This window comes from Monodelphis domestica, chromosome 3 (genome assembly GCF_027887165.1).
Source record: "Monodelphis domestica isolate mMonDom1 chromosome 3, mMonDom1.pri, whole genome shotgun sequence".
NCBI classification, from domain to species: domain Eukaryota; kingdom Metazoa; phylum Chordata; class Mammalia; order Didelphimorphia; family Didelphidae; genus Monodelphis; species Monodelphis domestica.
This window is the reverse complement of record NC_077229.1, coordinates 233400919-233422100: the sequence shown is the minus strand read 5'-3', so window position 1 is coordinate 233422100 and position 21182 is coordinate 233400919. Positions and strand designations below refer to the sequence as shown.

General features: G+C 33.7%; 1 protein-coding gene across 3 annotated transcripts in view; it reads left to right on the top strand.

Moving 5' to 3' along the window:
* Positions 1-21182, top strand: part of ZNF407 (zinc finger protein 407) — a 670437-nt gene that overhangs the window by 156936 nt on the left and 492319 nt on the right. The window lies entirely within an intron of this gene.

Genomic DNA, 21182 nt, shown 5'->3' with positions numbered 1-21182 from the left:
TACAACTGTCAGGGCCATGGGATAAAACATTTCTAAGAGTATAGAAACTTTTACAAAAAGAATATCCATTTAGGTAATAAAATTTAATAATAAATATAGTAAATAAAAATACAACAATTTAGCAAAATAATAAATATACCTTCCAAATATCATATTGTGCTCTTTTAAAATGCTTTATATTGAATTATCATTTTTATTTCTTAATTATGAGTATTGGATTTCTAAACTTTTCTTTATTTTGGAATAATTTGAATGAAGAGAGGAAAGATTTTTGTGGCTTATAATGATAATTTCTTTGAGGTCTGAATAGGTATGTACTTTATGGTCATGTAGTAAGTATGTTTCTGAAAATTAAAATCTAAATTACTTCTCTATATAATAGGATTTTTCTAAATCAAGCAACAATTTAGATATAATAAAATAATTCCATTGAATGGAAATCTGTTTTGAATCTCTTTTAAGTTAAAAGAATCCTTTTGTAATTTCACTAATCAGGTCTTCATTTTTATAGTCCTTACTTTTTTTTTTAAAGCATATTTGAAATCAGATGGTTTTTGTTTGAGTTTGTATTCTTTTACTTGACAACTTAGGAAAATAATGTAAAATCCTTGAAGCTCAGAGTCTGTATTAGTGAAATGAGTATAATAAATCTCTTCTACTTTTGTCCTAGAGTTGTTGTATATATACAAAGGAAGCAGTATATAAAATGTGAAGTTCATATTATATATTTATTATATAATATATTTTATTAATATAATTTACTTCCAGGCCCCTTCTTCCCTTCCCCTAACCATAGAAGGCATCATCTGGCAAACAGAGATGTGTGTGTGTGTGTGTGTGTGTGTGTGTGTGTGTGTGTGTAGATATATGGAGAGAGAGAGAGAGAGAGAGAGAGAGAGAGAGAGAGAGAGAGAGAGAGAGAGAGAGAGAGAGAGAGAGAGAGAGAGAGAGAGAGAGAGATTATGTCTTTCTTGCTTCCATTTTTTAGTTTATTCTTTGGAGGTGAAAATTCAGAAGTCTTTTTTTAAAATATTAAATCTGTAGCTGTACATAGTTTTCTCTTGGTTCTACTTGTTTCACTCTTCATCATTTCATGTAGTTGTTTCCAAGTTTTAGAAAAAATTAACCTATACATTGTAGCTTATGGCATTGTAATATTTCATCACAATCATATAACAAGATGTGTTTAGCCATTCCCCAATTAATGGACATCCCCATATAATATATTTTAAGTGGCCATTTTATTTTTATTTATATATTTATATTTACAATTCCCATATACAAGCACAACTGAGAAATATATTGAGTAGACGGTAGGATTAATCAGATGTTATAGTAAAAAAATATATTTGATGATCTTTGAGGCTTGCACTAATATGAGCTATTAATTATTTTCTATCATAATTTTTTTCACCCAAGAATTGATTCATGCATTTTATTAAAATTAAAGATTTCCATTTTTCCTTCAATTCTTTCATTCTTCTTATTTAAGACCAATAATATTTTGTTTTACTTGAAACATTTATAATTATAGGAATCTTACTGACTTTCAACTGTACTATCAAGGTATTCAGTAGGTAAATAACTCTTTGAATGTGTAAAGTTTACTGAATTGCTTCTTAGTCCTGAATTGGTTGCTTCATTATGGCACAGAGTGTTCAGGATCTGGTAGGCCTGTCAAGCTGGATAGGTGTAGAGTATGGAGGTGATATAAATTGTCAGTAGTTTGAAATAAGAGTTGCATGATCAGGAAATAAAAACTTTTCTATTCAGTTTTTGTTATAGGACAAATTTGCATTCATAACTTGGTATAGATGTCAGTATTTATTTATGCAAGCATATTCTAGCTAATATTTTGTCAATTTTCCAGGTCAAATTGTTGTTATGAAAATATGACAACTCAAATAACATTTTTGGAATTGGGATGGGGTATTTACTGTCAGAAGAGCAATGTTGGGAGATTTGTTCCTAGACAGAGGGTAAAATGAATATTTATTTAACTAAAGGGCAAGCTGGACTCTTGAGTAATTCTCTGCAGCTATGGGAGAAGCCTGGATGAGACCAGATTTAGTGGAGTGGTGACATATTGGAATTCTGGTTTTACCAGGACTTGACTGAAGTATTGTCATTACTTCATATTTTCACATGAGGGCAAAATCTGACATTAATAACATTATTGTGCAACAATTTCAATTAGGGCAATATCATGGTAGTTATGACTAAATGAAAGTAAAGTGTTTATACTAATGAAAAAAATAGGTCAGTATATTGTTATGATGGAATTTTAGGTGGAAGAATTTTAAATTTCTTGGCCTCCATGAGCCAGAAATGAAGCAACCTGCATGTAGTAAGCTATTTCCTTAGAGAATCTTACCCATCTAGTGGGTTATAGGTATTCTGTATCTGTGATTCAAATGAAGAATAAGGCAATTCTGAAGTAATTGCACATAGCTGTTCTTCATAATATAGGATAGATTTAGCTTCTGTCATCATTACTATCTGAAAACTTTCCCCTTAATGATTGTATATATCTTTATTGTAAAATCCAGTGACTTCTCAAACCACATCCACTTGAGATTTCTCAAGTTTTTCAAACTTTTAATATTAATACCAAGACTAAGTTTGCCTTTTTACAACTACCATTTATTCCTACTACTTTTGTCCTGACTACTTATGACTCATTGGAAGAAATCCAGTTCATTTTACATATGATTTCATAGGCTTCCTTTATATAAAATCTAGGGACTTATTGGTCATGCTACTGAGTTCTTTGAGATGTTTGACACAGTTGTCAAGGAATTAGAATTTTCTAGTTGGAGGAGATCTCAAGTCATTGAGTCCAACACACATCTCCAAAAGAATCACAACTAACTATAAACTCTCCAACAAGTATTTCTCCAGTCTATAAGATCTTCATTGAAGGAAGGGAACCTTACTATTTCCAGAGTTAAATCAACAAGCATTTATTGAGACAGATAATGGTGGAGTAGATAGAATGTTGGGCATGGAGTCTTGAGGACTTGAGTTAAAAACTGACCTTAGGCACTTAGACCCTGGGCAAGTCACTTAACTTTTGTCTACCTCAGATAATAGGGGACAATAATAGCATCTAATTCAAGATTTGTAGTATACTTAGTCCTGGGCTTTGTCCTGGGATTAAAGTACTTGAAGAAGGAAAGTCAGTTATTGCCCTTGGGGACCTTATATTAAAAAACCAACCAACCAACAAACAAAAAACAAAAGCAAAAACAAACCCTTACTTTCTGTCTTAGAATATCAGTTCAAAGGCAGAAGATTAGTTAAGGATAGGCAATTAGGAATAAGTGATTTGTGTGGGCTTACACACCTAGGAATTATCTGAGGCCAGATTTGAATTTCTTGACTCTAGACCTGGCTCCCTATCCACTGATCCATTTGGCTGTCCCAAGGATTATAATCTAATAGGGGCAGATATTAGATAAAAGGAAGCTGAAATGGAGGCTCCCAGTGCTAAAGGAATTGTAGAAAAAACTAAAGAGAGTCAGGAGTCAGTCTGGAGAGGAATGAAGATATCTGTGGCCTCCTTAAATTGGACCTTTTTGAAGGATCCAATCAGAATGAAGGCCACATAGATTCAGGATGCTCCTAGGTAAAAGGTAGGTAGCAGGAATCCAGCTGTTGAGTCCTCAAATGTCCCAAGGAATAGAGAGAAAGGCTCTTCTAATACACTCTATCTACCAGAAATGTATGGGGAATCTTCCTCTCATCTTTGTTATTTTATTCAGAGACTGTCAGCTTCCAAGATGATCTTGTCTTGTCCAGACCATCAGCTCCAAATGGACAGTTGGAAACTGTGTCTTCAACAGCTTGGAACTTTCCCCTGCCAGCTCTCTGAGAATTCTGAGCTTGAGGACTGCCAATCAAAATACTGTGTAAATTCTTGCACTTTATAACTTCCCTCTCTACAGTCCTCCCTTTGCACAAAGCCTAAATTGTGTTGACAACACTATTTTGGCATTTGTGCACTACTAACTTACTTACATATTGCCTAAACTAAAATATCTACCCAAAATAACAAACATCCTACCCTCAGCTATCTTATCTAACTAATACTATCGAATTCTAGGGATTTAATCCAGAAAAGGAAAAAAAAAGGAATTAAATACTGAACAAGTACAAATTTCAAACACAGATCAAATATTTGTAAAAACACAACGAACATAACTTGAAAAGCAAAAGATAAATACAACTTTCATGCAGAACATTAAACTCATAGATACTACTCTTATCAACTAATACAAAACATTCTACCACTATTGTAATGCATTAACAGCAAACTTAGAGAAAAATTTGAAAATTATAATAAATACATTGCATAAGTTTTACAAAGAAAATTAAACCAAAGCATTAAACTCACTTATGCAAACTACATGTAACAATAGATAAAATTAAACATAAGTGATCTATTTACATAAATTTTACACATATATACACATAATATATGTATGCTATATATACATATATGCACTCCATATTTACACATGTTAAATATGTCATATACACACATACTATAATACAATTAATTTTATAATCCTAGCTATTATACACACTATTTTCATATTTATGTATGTATTCAGTTTTGATTGATATGTCATGTCATTTGTGTTATATAATGTATGCTGTTATGTATGTTGTAATGCATTTTGTAATTCTGTATGTTACCTTATATTACCTATCTTAAATACAATCCTATCTAACTAAATTCCTACCTGCAAAATTCTCTTATCTATGTATATTCCTATACTAAGCCAAGTATCTATTTTTTGTTAGTAACTAAGTAAAGTTCATTATAACATTGTTAGTATCCTAGCTATACATTGTTTCAGTCATTCAACTAGTGAATCAATGTAACTTAACTTTGTTTATGTATTTGTGCTTACATTTTGTTACGTTATTTTTTGCTATGTTATTTTTTTGTTAGTTGTCAGTGTTAACGTTATGTTAGTGTTATGTTACTGTTGCATGTAATATACTTACCACTCCTTCAGAACTTCCTTCTCTTCTCATCTTATCTTGCTTGAAGAATTCTTCTTCTCCAACTCCATCATAGTGAATATAATGATTTTTGTTTGTAAACATGTGTTAACTTGTTTTGTGTTATAATACATTACCCAAAATTTGAATCCATTAGTTCATTAATTACTTGATCCTCTTCATTGCAAATTTCCTCATTGTATTTGGCTTTATAAGTTTTTCAGTCTTTTAGCAATATCCATTAATTTCCTGAATTCTTCTCTTGATCTGCATTGTCCTCTGCCATCTGAATGCCCTCTACCATTGAAATGGTCCTCTCCTTCCTGATCTTTCTGACTGCAGACTCAGTTTAACTAATGATTCTTACTTTCTATAATCTCTTTATCTTCATTTTCTTCCTCAATTATTTTACATTTTCATTATTAATACCATGTGCTAATTTATATGTGAACAATGATACCATGAATCTCTACCTAAAACTTTTACAGAAGATGGAGAAACTAATACAATTGTGTAAGGACCTACCCAATTCTCTTGTGTTGCTGATGTTTTAGCAAAATTCTTCACATATACCAAATCTCCTGGTTGGAAATTATGGAAAAAATAATCCAATGGACCAGCTTGGATCAATATTCCTATATCATGTGATTCTTTAAGATTTTTTTGTAAAGCTCTTAAGTATGAAGCAAGTTGAAAATCTCCTCCTAAGGGAGATGTAAAGACTGGCTTGCAAGTCTTTGCCTGTAATGGAGCATGTCCAAAGAGCATTTCACAAGATGTTATATGTAAGTCTGTTCTTGGTCATGTACATAGGTAAAACAAAACTATGGGAAAAATATCTGGCCATTTTAGATGAGTTTCAGCACAGATTTTTCCCCACCATAGTCTTGAGTTCTCTATTTATATGCTCCACTTGACCTGAACTTTGTTGGTGATAAGGAACATGATATTTGGGTGTTACTCCTAGATTCTCATAGACTCTTTTCAGGATATCTTGGGTGAAATGAGACCCCTTATCAGAGTCTATGGTAAGTGGTGTAAAGATTAAAATTTTGGGAAACTGAAGCAGGTAGAAATTAGTTTCCCTCTGCAAGGAGTATTATTTTTATGAGGTTTATTAAAGGTCAAGGGTTAAAGAAAATACAAGCAAGAGAAGCACGTTCTAGGTGGGCCATGAGGCCCACCCAAATTTCACTCATATCATGAGACACGTCTGTTTGCCAGAGGAGCCAGGAAGAGAAGAGAGCCTGCCATGGGCGGAGACCCTTTAAATAATGATTTTGCTCTCAGCCCAGGTGAGAATTCAGTGAGATTACAAAGCATTTTGGGGAAGTGGAGCAAGGACTTCTGGGGATTGAAGTCCTGGATTCGAGTCCATTTTTACAGTGGTAAACCAAATCTAGGAATAATTTCCTTAATCGACAATTTTATCACAAAGCTAGCTGTATTTGTATTTGATGGAAATGCTTCAAGCCACTTAGTTAATTTATCCCAATTACCAGACAAAACTTGTATCTTCCAGCTTTTAGCATGCTAATGTAATCAATTTGCAGACTCTCAAATGGACAATATACTAAAGGTCTACAACCTCAACCTTTCTGTCTGAATGCCCCTTGGTTGAATATTTGACAAAGAGAACAGCTTGTACAGATCTTATTTTCTACAGTATTTATTCCAAGAGCTACCCATTGGCTCTTTACAGAGTCTACTATAGTTTGAGTACCAAAATAACCTTTTGTGTGGATGGCTTGACACAAATAGATATACAAATCTTTTGGTAACAGTGGTTTTCCAGTGTATACAACCCATATTCCATGTTCTTTCCTTGCTTAAAATTTCTCTTTCCACCTTTGAATTTCTAAGTGTACATGAGCTTTTTCTAGATCATCAGATTCAATAGTTGACAAATTCATTACATACACTGGAGCATTCCTGGCTGCAAATTTTGCAGGTATATCAACTATGATTTCCTATAGAGACTAAATCTCTTCCATAAGTATGACTTCTACAATCTATCACTTCTGGCTGTTTAGGTTTTTGGATAGCCTCCAATAACTCAGTTATTATTTCTGCATGAGTAATTGGTTTTAACAATGCACTAATAAAACCTTGTTGTTTCTACATCTTTCCTATAGTATGACAAACAGAAAATGCATAACAAGAGTTTGTATAAATATTTGCACTTTTACTCTCAGCTAGAAGATAGGCTTGCTTCATAGTGAACAATTCTGCCCCTTGAGCGCTAAAGTTCCTATATAATGATTCATACCACAATCTCTCAGATTCTGTGAAAACTGCAGCACCTGTACATCTAATTCCATTACACAAATATGAAGATCCATCAGTGAATAACACCAAGTCTGGAATTTCAATTGGAATGTCTTTTAAATCCATCCTAGGCATATCCACTAGATCTATTACTTTTACACACTCATGCAATGATTTACTGTTCTTTGGAAAATCAGGGAGAAGTGTAGCTTGATTTAATACTCTACACCTCTTTAACTGGATGTTCTCACTACCTAGGAGAATAATTTCATACTTCGATATTCCTTGATTGAATATGCTTGAGTACAAAATTTCCTAATTAATGCTTCTATTTGATGTGAACAGTACACAGTCAATGGACATCCCAAAACTAAATCTGCTGACTTCTGGACTAACACTGTTACAGCAGCTACACTTCTTAGACAAGGAACTGTAGCTATTGGATCAAGTTGACAACTATAATATCCAATTAAAGGATAACTTTGTCCCAAAGTCTATGTCAGTACACCAGAAATAATACCTTTGTTTTTATTAACAAACAGTGGGAATGATTTTGTTTAGTCTGGGATATCCAAAGCTGGAACAGACAAAATGGCTTCTTAAAGATTACTTAAGGCTTGCAGATGTTCAGGTTTTAGTTTCAGAGTTTCTGGTTCTGTATTCCTGGTTAAATCTGTTAGATATTTTGTTAATTCCCTATATCCAGGTATCCATTGCTTACAGAAACCACTTGTTCCAAAAATAGCTCTTAGTTGCTTTTTGGTCTTAGGAGTACTCAATTTCTGGATATCTGCTATTCTTTTCTGTGTGGTATTTCTGGGACCCTCTAATAACACAAATATAAGATGCTGCATTCCAGACAAACCCACTGCAATTTTGCCTTAGAGATTTTTTGCCCATGCTTATATAATTCTATCAGAATCTTGCTATCTCTGAGACACCCTTTAGCATTTGGGGATTCAAGGAGAATATCACCCACAAAATTCACTAATTTGAATGTCATGGTTTTTAGATCTCTATTTAAAATTTGTGAAAATAGTCTCAGTGAGTCCTTGAACCCTTCTGGAAAACAAGCCCACATCAAATGAGTTTTTTCCTAGGTAAAAGCAAAGATCTTTTGAGAATCCTTGTGAACTGGTATTAAAACAAAAACAAAAACAAAAAACAACACTGAGTATAAAGCTACCATGGTGACATATCTTGCCTGCCTTGGAATGGAAGAAATTTTAGCAGCTGGACTTGATACAATAGGGTGTGTCTTTAACCACATAGTCATTTACCGCTCTTAAATCCTGTATGATTCTATATCACTTTGCCATTTCGATCTAACTTTGGCTTTTTGATTGGAAGAATAGGTGTATTATATTCTGAGAAGCAAAGTATTATGATCCTTTGTGGGATTAGGGATTCAATGATTGGTCTGATATCCTCTATTGATATTGAAATCACTTTAAAAGACTGATATATATTAATTTAAGGTCACCAAGGAATTCAGCTATATAATTCGTAAATGAAACTACAATCTCCACCCTACTCAGGGTAACAGGATTAGGAAGGGCTGTAGCAAAACTCAAGATTTAACAATTTTGAGAATATAGCCTTCAACATACATGTGCAAAAAAGGACAGACCTCTGGGTGGTCCTAGGTCAAGCTAGAACTATCATTTGCACATGTGAGAAGCAGGAATTGAGGTGTAGAGAACAGCCTCTGGAGTTCTCCTGACTTTCTGAGAGGAGGGCTAGAGGCAGTTGTAATTTCCAAGACCTGATTCTGTTATTCCAAGTATCTCTATTGTTTTTTTTTTTAATTTTATAATATTTTATTTGATCATTTCCATGCATTATTCATTAAAGACAAAGGTAATTTTCTTTTCCTCTCCCACACCCCCCTTAGCCGACATGTGATTCCACTAGGTATCACATGTGTTCTTGCTTCAAATCCATTGCCATGTTGTTAATATTTGCATTAGAGTGTTCATTTAGAGTCTCTCCTCTGTCATGTCCCCCCAACCGCTGTAGTCAGGCATTTGCTTTTCTTTGGTGTTTCTACTACCACAGTTTGTCCTTTGCTTATGGATAGTGTTTTTTCTCCTAGATCCCTGCAGATTGTTCAGGGACATTACCCCGCCACTAATGGAGAAGTCCATTACGTTCGATTATACCACAGTGTGTTTGTCTCTGTGTACAATGTTCTCCTGGTTCTGTTCCTCTCGCTCTGCATCACTTCCTGGAGGTCGTTCCAGTCTCCATGGAATTCCTCCACTTTATTATTCCTTTTTGCACAATAATATTCCATCACCAACATATACCACAATTTGTTCAGCCATTCCCCAATTGATGGGCATCCCCTCGTTTTCCAATTTTTGGCCACCACAAAGAGCGCAGCTATGAATATTCTTGTACAAGTCTTTTTGTCCATTATCTCTTTGGGGTACAGACCCAGCAGTGCTATGGCTGGATCAAAGGGTAGATATTCTTTTGTTGCCCTTTGGGCATAGTTCCAAATTGCCCTCCAGAATGGTTGGATCAGTTCACAACTCCACCAGCAATGAATTAATGTCCCTACTTTTCCACATCCCCTCTAGCATTCATTACTTTCCTTTGCTATCATGTTAGCCAATCTGCTAGGTGTGAGGTGATACCTCAGAGTTGTTTTGATTTGCATCTCTCTGATTATAAGAGATTTAGAACACTTCTTCATATATGCTTATTAATAGTTTTGATTTCTTTATCTGAAAACTGCCTATCCATGTCCCTTGCCCATTTATCAATTGGAGAATGGCTTGATTTTTTGTACAATTGATTTAGCTCTTTATAAATTTGAGTAATTAAACCTTTGTCAGAGGTTTTTATGAAGATTTCCCCCCAATTTGTTGTTTCCCTTCTGATTTTAGTTACATTGGTTTTGTTTGTACAAAAGCTTTTTAATTTGATGTAGTCGAAATTATTTATTTTGCATTTTGTGATTCTTTCTATGTCTTGCTTGGTCTTAAAGTCTTTTCCCTCCCAAAGGTCTGACATGTATACTATTCTGTGTTTACCCAATTTACTTATGGTTTCCTTCTTTATGTTTAAGTCATTCACCCATTTTGAATTTATCTTGGTGTAGGGTGTGAGGTGTTGATCAATTCCTAATCTCTCCCACACTGTCCTCCAATTTTCCCAGCAGTTTTTATGAAATAGTGGATTTTTGTCCCAAAAGCTGGGATCTTTGGGTTTGTCATATACTGTCTTGCTGAGGTCACTTGCCCCCAGTCTATTCCACTGATCCTCCTTTCTGTCTCTTAGCCAGTACCAAATTGTTTTGACGACTGCTGCTTTGTAATATAGTTTGAGGTCTGGGACTGCAAGGCCCCCCTCATTTGTGTTTTTTTTTTCATTATTTCTCTGGATATCCTTGATCTTTTGTTATTCCAAATGAACTTTGTTATGTTTTTTTCTAAATCAGTAAAGAAATTTTTGGGAGTTCCATGGGTATGGCACTAAATAGATAAATGCGTTTGGGTAGGATGGTCATTTTTATTATATTGACTTGTCCTATCCATGAGCAGTTAATGTTTTTCCAATTGTTCAAGTCTAGTTTTAGTTGTGTGAAGAGTGTTTTGTAGTTGTGTTCATATAGTTCCTGTGTTTGTCTTGGGAGATAGATTCCTAGGTATTTTATTTTGTCTAAGGTGATTTTGAATGGGATTTCTCTTTCTAGTTTTTGCTGCTGAGCTGTGTTGGAGATATATAGAAATGCTGATGACTTATGTGGGTTTATTTTGTATCCTGCAACTTTGCTAAAGTTGTTGGAAGTATCTCTATTGTTATTGATCAGGAAATAGCAAAATCTGATCTTCTAAAGAATGGTCTGAATAGGGTGGAGTAGTTTTGAAATTCACATAAGGGATATTGAGATACACAAGAAACTGGTCCTTCCTTAGTCCTCACACTTACAGTAGTTTTTCCTATATAAATCTATATTTGTAAGTTCTATCTTCTTTTACCTGGCTCACCAAATAGTTATGGAGATTTTAGGAAAGGGGAAAGGGTTTATAAGGGTAAAATCACATATAAAAAAATGAATTTATTAACAAAGAAGGGAAGAATGGGAAAGGAATGAGGGAAAGTTTGGCATCTTACTATAAGCCCAAGATATTTCCCACTATAATTATTTTCCTAAGCTAACCTGTCTAAATAACTAAACTACAGATTACTAAAGGGTAATTCCAACAGGGATCCCAGAATCTCACAGAGTCATTGTCAGATAGGTAGCAAGAATCCAGCTGTTGAATCCTCAGATGTCCCAGAGAATAGAGAGAAAGACTCCTCCAACACACTCTGTCCAAGAGCAATGTATGGGAATTCTTCCTCTCAGCATTGTTGTTTTATTCAGAGACTGTCAGCTTCCAAGATGATCTTGTCTAGGTAGAGTCCAGACCATCAGCTCCAAATGGACAGTTGGAAACTGTGTCTTCAACAGCTTGGAACTTTCCCCTGCCAGCTCTCTGAGAATTCTGAGCTTGAGGACTGCCAATCAAACTACTGTGCAAATTTTTGCACTTTATAACTTTCCTCTCTACAGTACCTAACTCCGTAAAATAATATTCAGTCACGGCTAACTCACACTTCTTCAATCAGTTTTCTGTAGCAGTCAGTAGGCAAATGCCAGCAGATCCTGGTCTCAGAGACAGACCTCCTGTTTTCACGAGATCCTAGAGGCAAAACACTCCCAATTAGTGGCTCTTTCCTTATGTTTTCACTGACCAAGAGTCCCCCCCTAATTTCTTATCTTAGGGCAGCCTTCTTCCTTCTCAGTTTCTGGTCTCCTGGTAACAGAATCTTCAGTTCTGACTTACTGATTCACTGAACTCCTCAGTTTGGATCTACTTAGAAATACTTCTCTCTAGCCTCTTAAGGAGACTGAGGGAGAGATTAAGAAAATCCCTTTAATACCAGTTAAACATCAAATTAGAAATCTTGAAAATCAGAGGAGGAGAGGTAGATAAACTTGAAAGTAAGTAAACCATTCAACTAAAGAGGCAGAGCTGGTTTCATGGGGAAAAAAATTAAATGAAGGGTTAATTTAATCAAAATAGATAGAAAACCAAATTGTTATAAAAAATGGAAAGGATGAATTCATAACCAACCAAGGGAAAATTAAAGCAATTATTAGGAGTCATTTTGCCCAATCACATGCCAATTATCTGACAAATTAAGTGAAGTAGATAAATATTTTAAAAATATAAATTGCCCAGATCAACAGAAGAGGAAATAGAATACTTAAACAACCCCATCTCAGAAAAGGTCCATGAATAATCAATCCATCAATGAATTTCCTAAGAATAAAGTCCCAGAGCCAGATGGATTCACAAGTGAATTCTATCAAACATTTAATTCTAGTACTATATAAACTATTTGGAAAAAAAGCTGAGGGAGGGACTCTTAACAAATTGATTTCATATCACAAATATGATGTTGATGATATCATACCAGCAAGAGAAAAAAAATTAAAGGCAGAAAACTGTCAACCAATCATTGAATATTGATGCAAAAGTACTAACTAGGAGATTATAGCAACATATCACAAAGATCATTCACAATGATCAGGTGGTTTTATACCAGGAATGTAGGGATGATTCTACATTAGGAAAACCCTCAGCATATTTGACCACACCAGTAACAAAGCAACAAAAAAGGAATGATGACTACTTTTTTATAGCTCTCATTGTTAGGAATTTTTTCCTGACACCAAGTGTTAATTTGTCTATTTGCAAATTCTGTCCATTTTACTAATTGACTTTAGACTAAACAGGGGGAAAAAAAGGACTTAACTTTTCTTTCATTTGATAATCATTTCAAGTTCTAAAGATAGTTGTTACTCCTGAATCTTCATTTCTCTGTGCCGAAATATCTTCAATTCTTTCTCCGTTTCATCACTTGGCTTGAACTCACAGATCTTAAAATATCTTGCTTTTTCTTTCTTAGGAAGAAACTTTTCAATATCTATCTTAAAAATCTGTCAGTTTCTTTCTTGTGAATTCATCTTCCTTTACCTTCAGAAATAACACATTACTGGTTTTATTTTAGTTTCCCTTAACTGTACTTTCTCAGTCTCCTCGTCTTTTTTTTCCCAATCCCTTTCATAGATCTTCCTTTAAAGTTCTCTTTCATGATTGTCTTTTTTCTCTTTACTTTCTCCTGTGGTGATCACCTTTATTCCCATGGTTTCTGATATAACCTGTCTTCTGAGGTGTCCCAAATCTGTTTATACAATCATGACCTCTTTTCTTGAGTGTCCTCTAGGTGCTTCAAAAGTAAGTACACCAACTGATTTCACCATTTCTGTCAGTGGCAACATCACTTGCTCTGGGTTTTACATTAAAATTTTTATGATTGTCTGATTTTTAAAGATCTAAGCTTTTTAAAACTCTTTTTACCTGTTTTTAACAGTTTTTTTTTTAACCCAACTCCCATTGTGTTTGTATTTACAGTATTTTTGGCATCTCCCTCCTCTCTGTTACTAGTACTTAGTTACCATTTGTATGAACTATTGCAGTAGACTCTTAATGAGTCTTTGCTTCCAAACTTTCCTTGCTCCATTTTAACCTTTACACCTTTTTTATTGGGCCTGACCAATATATCTTTAGATTGAGTTTTGCCAGTTCTCTTTTCAAAATCCTTCAGTAAAACCTTACAGTTAATTCTTTTAGGTTAGCATTCATGACCCCATTGTAATTTGGCTTTCTCCTACCTCATTTCACATTACTCTCCTTTCCATATTCTTCTCTTCAGCTACCTTTTATGTATCCTCTACTTATATAATTCTCCATTTTATTTGTTGGGTTATTCCTTCAAAGACTGCTCTGTCCCCCTACCCCTTTCAAATTGGATTCCTATCCCTCTTTTATAGTCAGTAAGTTGTTACCTTCTCAGTGTAGCTTTCTATGATCCTCATAGTCAGTAATAATATATTAATAAATATCTCATTGTACTTTAATATTGATATTTTCTTTAAAACTCTCATATATCCTTATCATTATTATTCTTTGTGTGTCATGTCCTTAGATACAATGTCTTTTGAGGTCAGAAATTCTATCAAATCCAAAATTGTAATCTCTTTAATACTTATAGTGCTTTCCTAGTAGGTGTTTTATGAATGTTTATTTCATTTCCCTAGTCATTTCTTAGACTTGATCTATAATGAAACTTTGATATGTGTTCCAGAATAATGCTAAATCAAAGTGTTGGTTGAACTCTAAACATGTCTAGAAGAAAAGCTGAATGTGAATGGAAAGTTGCTTTGGGAATCTTTGCTTTTAGGATATGGTACAAATTCTTATTGTAATTTAAAAGGATGCTTTCATTATTATTATTATTCTTTGACTTAGCTTAAATTTGAATTACCTTAGTCTATGCAAGATATGATTTCTATTCATTTGAAAATCAGAGAAATGAATATTGTTAATCAAAATTCTTAGTTAGAAGTTAAGTAGTTCGTGTTGGATCAGTGAATGAAAGAATTGAAATTTTGATGGGTCAAAGCATTCATTGTTACCAAGGTGTAAATCAACAATTAAAACCCTCCAGTGAATTACTTAATACAAATTATCATATGAATCTGTCACATCCTACATATCATTTTTGTAAAGTTCATCTTATATTTGTTACCTAGAAGTTATTATTATTATTATTTTTTTGGTCAGAAAGGAGATGAACTTGCTATTTAATGAGACTGTGAAAAAGTAGCAAACCTATCAGGGTGGCACATTGAACTAATAGAGCATGCTGAATTTTTTTTTTTTTAATGAAAGATTGATGGGAAAGTATAGTCTAGGGGTTGGAATCCAAATTGGTAGAGACTTTGTCTTTCAATGTCCCAAGAAAAGTTCTGGTTGTAGTTTTGAGAGTTTGTTCTACTTAGTACAGTAAATGGTTTACTTAATGAACTATGTTGATATTTAAGAATTCCAGCTCACTCTTGTGTTCTTTAATCATTCATGATATCCAAGAAGACAGCAAGCTATATGAGTTTAACTTGTGAGAAACTGTGACATTATATAATATCTTATATGGTGAGATAATTCATAGTACTTTTAAAGTAGTCTCAGAATATGTCTGCAAATTAATGTTAATGGTCAGCATGAGTCAAAAAAATATTTTAGCTTTGCAATTGACTATAAGATTGAACTCATTTATTACAAAGTCAATAGTCAGCTTAAAAATTAAAAAGGTTAATAATTATTAGGTTTCCAAAGGAAAGTACTAATGTTATGACCTTTCTAACATCATGCAGTTACAAAAATGCCAAGAAAATGATTTTTCCAACTTATATTTATAGTCAGTAGATGGCTTATTCCCTCATCTAACTACTTATGTATCTTTGAACTGTTAATTAATACTTTTGTAGTAATTATAGAATACTTTACATATACATTATTCTTCAGAATTTTAAAAGGTCAGGATTTTTTTTTAATTTAAAAGGATAATAGAACTGACCTGCACTTTCATCAATTCTTTTATAAAAAGGTATTTTTTTAGATCATAAAAATTTTATCATTTTGATTGCATACAATGAGAAGAAAGGAGCTTACTGGCTTTCCATTTTTTTTTCTCGAATTTTTCCTTTTGAGTTGGTTCATAGATATATTCAGGGTGACTATTGTTTTTCATAAATAGTCAAGTTGAGTGCCCTGTGAGAGTAGCTCTAACATGACCCAATATCTTGGTTGAATTCAGTCTTGATCCTAAGGTATTTGTTTTTAGCTAAAGGTTGAACTTCATAAAGAAGGTTTGCTATTCATTGATTTGCTTTTTCTTGGAGTAACTTCATATAATAAGTAAAAAGCAATATATAGGATAGAAGAATTTTTTAAATGTGTTCACTCTAAGAGTGAGGTGCTACTATTCTATTTAATCCTGATGCATCGAGTTATATTCTCTAGATTCAGTTTTCTCAAGATATTTTGCATTGATGTTTTACCTAAGCACCATTGGAAAGTACATTTTGAAAGTAACAAAGGGCAATGTATGTGGGGAGTGGTAGTGGAGGTGTGGGGAAAGGTTAAAATAAAGAGGAAAATTTCTAAGTATCTATGTTGAAATATTTTTTGTAAACTATCAAATACACAAAAGTATCTTATTCTAAAAAGTTTACTTGTTCTAATTAAAATCATGTTTCACAGCTTCTTGGGTACTTCTTTTCTTCAAAAGTTTTAATATAGTTGTGCTAATATTTTCTAGAACTCATATATATGACCATAATCAGCATGGAAGTTGATACCAAACTATGCTTCATTTCCTGAACATTATTAATGCATGGGAACAGGGACTTATGATTATGATTAAAACTATTAAATTAAGTTTCTTATGTGAAGTAATTCAAACTCTTTAATTTTATAACTATGTTAATATTCTCTGTTGGCTTCTCACGTCCCTGATATAACCTACTCTTCTGATAAAACAGTAATAAATGCATCTTTTCCCATGACTCATTTACTTCCAATACTATTATAGACAAAACAAAACAAAAAATGTTGCTAGATCAAAATTATTTATTTTGTTAACTGTATTTTATTTTTTCCTGCTGTTTTCCATGGCAATTCTTATTTACCTAATAATACTTCATTCTTTACATTTAAATATCCCTATAGTATTTTTCAGTGAAGTTAATTTGAATTATTATAATTGTTTATGCTTTTCGAAACATGGATATATCTCATTTAATGTAGTATTATTTGTTCTTTAAATGTGTGTATATAAGAATTAAAAAAACTGAATTATCTTTTAAATATCAAACATAAGGGTCACTATTAATTCCCTTCTGCTTAAATGACACACCCTTTTCAGTTTTTCAATCATCACAAAACTGTGATTGGAACAATAGGTTCAGAGTCTACTACTGTTTCAGAATAGAATGTATCAATACATATTTTCTTCAAATGCTTTTTAAGTGTAATTTTTTTTTATTTTTGACTTTTACTGTAAGAAATACTTTGTAGTAATTACTTAGAACTCAAATTTATTTAGGCCAATAAGCATTCATCAAACACGTCTTATATGCTAGTCAATGTGCAAAATATAAGAGATTATAAAGACAAAAAAGTCTGTGCTCTCAGGGAGGTAACAGTGTAATGGGGGAGACAACGTGCAAATAACTATGTATAAACTATATAAAAATCACAAAAGGGGAGAGTTCTAGAATTAAGAGAATTCATAGATTTCAATTAGTACTTGAAGGAAGTCAGGGAAATAAGGAGATAGAGATGAGGAGAGAGCATTTACAACATGGTAGAAATAGCCAAAGAAAAAGAACAGTTAGGAAACAGTGTCGTGTCTTCTGAGGAACTGTAAAGATCCCTTTGTCATTGGATCATGGAGCATTGAAATAAAGTATATTGAGGCAAGTAAGGTATAAGAGGAATGGGAAGGTAAGAAGTGAGGGTCAGATTATGAAGGGCTTTAAAATCCAACCAAAAGATTTAATATTTGATCCTAGAGTTAATAGGGAGCCACCAGAGTTTATTAAAGAGAGGGATGATGCAATCAGACATTCTGGAATGGGGTGAGACCTGAGGCAGGGCAACTGTTCAATAGACTAGCTGTTTGATGATGTGGACTTGGGCCTTGGGTGGTGTGAGTATTAAAGGAGAAAAAGGGTAAATGTACAAGAGATATGACAATTATTAATTTGATTGTTATAGCACTGAATATGTAAACTGAACAAAACTGATAGTCAGGCTGCAACAAAACTGTTTGGCCTGACTATCAGCCTCAGCAAAACAGAGGTGCTGTTCCAACCTGCACCAGGGAGGCCAACGAACCAGCCGTGCATTACAATCGACGGCACGCAGCTTTCTAATGTTAACACTTTCAAGTACGTGGGCAGCACCTTTGCCAACGACGGGTCCCTAGACCACGAGATCAATGCCAGGATCCAAAAGGCCAGCCAGGCACTGGGGCGGCTGTGCTGCAAAGTCCTCCAACACAGCGATGTAAGCACTGCAATGAAGCTCAAAGTGTACAATGCAGTGGTCCTCAGCTCGCTCCTGTACGGCTGTGAGACATGGACACTGTACCGGAAGCACATGAAACAGCTGGAGCAATTCCACCAACGCTCCCTCCGGTCAATCATGAGGATCTGATGGCAGGACTGAATCACCAACCAGGAAGTCCTCGACAGAGCCAACTCCACCAGCATCGAAGTCCTGGTCCTCAGAACCCAGCTACGATGGTCTGGACACGTCATCCGCATGGACCCACAGCGAATACCAAGACAGGTATTCTATGGTGAACTGCAGCTGGACTCAGGAAACAAGGCAACCAAAGAAAAGATTCAAGGATCAGCTAAAGTCCAACTTGAAGTGGGCTGGCATTACACCAAAGCAACTAGAACTCGCTGCCTCTGACAGAAGCAGCTGGCGAACCCACATTAACCTGCTGCTGCCACCTTTGAAGATGAGCGACGTCGACGTCTTGCCGCTGCGCGTGAACGCCGACACCAGGCCACAACCGCACCTCCCGTAACAACTGGCGTCCCATGCTCCGTGTGCCACAAACTGTGCGCCTCAGCCTTTGGACTTCAAAGCCACATGAGGGTACACCGTAGATGAAAACGCACAAAGACAATCGTCATTCTCGATCACCGAGAGACTACTACTACTATGTAAACTGATTTAGGTAGGATCATCATTTGTATTATATTGGATCAGCCTGCCCATGAACAGTTAATATTTTTCCAGTTATTTAGGTTTGACTTTATTTGTATGAAGAGTATTTTGTAATTGTTCAGAGAGTTGCTGAGTTTGTTTTGGTAGGTATACTTCCAGGTGTTTTATTTGTTTTGAATGTTTTGAATGAAAATGGAATTTCCTTTTCTCTCTCTTGTTGTTAGATTTGGTTGGTGGTTTAGGATATACTTTAATAGAAAAGGAAATTATATAGAACAGAGATCAGCAGTGTCAGGTTCTCTTTTTTTTTCTGTTCTGCTATTTAAATGAAAGTACTAATTTTATTTGTTGTTAAGCTTGGATTAAAATATATTTTAAAAAGATTATTCTTATTTCACTTTCTTTAAAAAATACTAAAAATAAAGTTACCTACCTATTTTATATTTTGTAATTGGTTCTATCTCTTGGTTCATTAGGTGAGTTGTTTCTTGTCTATCTTTTTCTTATACTATGATCCTTATTATTAAGTTACATATGCTTTTAGAATGTATTGTAGGATTGTGATATAAGATGCTTGTCTAAGCTTAATTATTACCATAGTTTTCCATCCCAACATAGGTTTTTTTTTGTCATTTAAAAAAATATGGAGTTTTTTCTTAAGTAAGTTGTGTTTTCCCTTTTATTGAATAATATTTTATTCAGTTCCATTGGTTTTATTTGTTCAATATCTAATTTGTTCTATCTCTTTCTTTTTTTAACCAATACCAGATGATTTTGAAGACTGTTGCTTTATAGTAAAGTTGTAGTCTTAAAATGCTGTTTCCTTTTTGCCTCTTCATTGTTTCTCTTGATTTTATAGATCTTTTGTTTTTTCAAATGAATTTTGTTATTGTATCTAGTTTTATAAAGTATCCCTTTGATAATTTCAATGACGATTAGTATAAAGTATCAATTAACTTTGTTAGTTTCTTCATTTTTATTATATTGATGCAGCTTAGCCAAGAACTCTGAATAGTCTTCCAGCTATTATGGTTGTTCTTTTTATCCTTAAGCATCTCTTGATAATTGAGTCTATAAAATTTTTTAGATCGATCTCCTAATACTTTATATACATTTTTGTAAGTATTTCTGGTTTTCAATTTTATTATTGTCTTGGATTTTATTGTTATTATATAGAAATGCAAATGATTTTTTGAGACTTTATTTTATAGGTAGCAATTTTGCTGATGCTCTTCTCAATTAGTATTATTACCGAGTCCCTTAGATTTTCCAAATATATTATATTTTCAGCAAATAGGAATAGTTTTATCTTCCCTGTACTTATTTCCCTGTCTTTATTTTCTTTCATTTCTTATTGCTATTGCTAGCATTTCTAGAACTATATCAAAGTAGGAATAATGAATATTCTTGTTCTTTACTCCTTTTTTGGAAAAGGTTCTAGTGTATCTCCATTGGTTTGGATAACTTGCTTTTGGATTTATTTTGAGCCTTCTTTTTATGCTATTAAGAAAAATTTCCCTTTGTCAATATACTTTATAGACTTTTTAGCATAAATGAAAGTTGTATTTTGTCAGAATCTTCTTTTGCATTTGTTGATAATTACATGATTTTTGCTGTTTTTGTCTAAATATGATTATATTGATTGCTTTCCTAATTTTTACTCTAATTTGCATCTCTAATCTAAATATAATTGGGTCAAAATAAACTTCTTCTTGGATCTTGTAGTCTGTTTTACAGGATTTCGTTTAAAAATTTTGATTTGACATTCACTATATTGTCCAATAGTTTTCCTTCTCTATTTTATGTTTCCCTGGGTTATGCATTAGGATTATATTTTATAAAAATATTCTAGTAGTGTGGTTTCTTTTTCTGTTTTTATTAATTCATGTAGTATGGGAACTAACTATTCTTTTAAATCTCACATGGATTATTATGATAACCTTCTAACCTGTTTGAAGTTTCTCCCTAGTCTTCCATCCTCCATTTAGCTGCCAAAATGACTTTTATAAAGTCTGTGTCTTACCATGTCACCCCCTGCCCATTGAGTTCCCGTGGTGCTTGGCTGTTTCAAAGATAATATTTAAAGTTTTCTGTTTGACATTTAAAGCTCTTAAGAATCTGGCCTTTTTCTGACTTTCAGTTTTCTTTATCTTACCCCACTTTATGTACTCTTATGTAGCCATGTCAACCTACTTGAAAATAGGGAATTTTATATTTTTTCCTTTCTTTATAGCGGTAGCATAATTTATG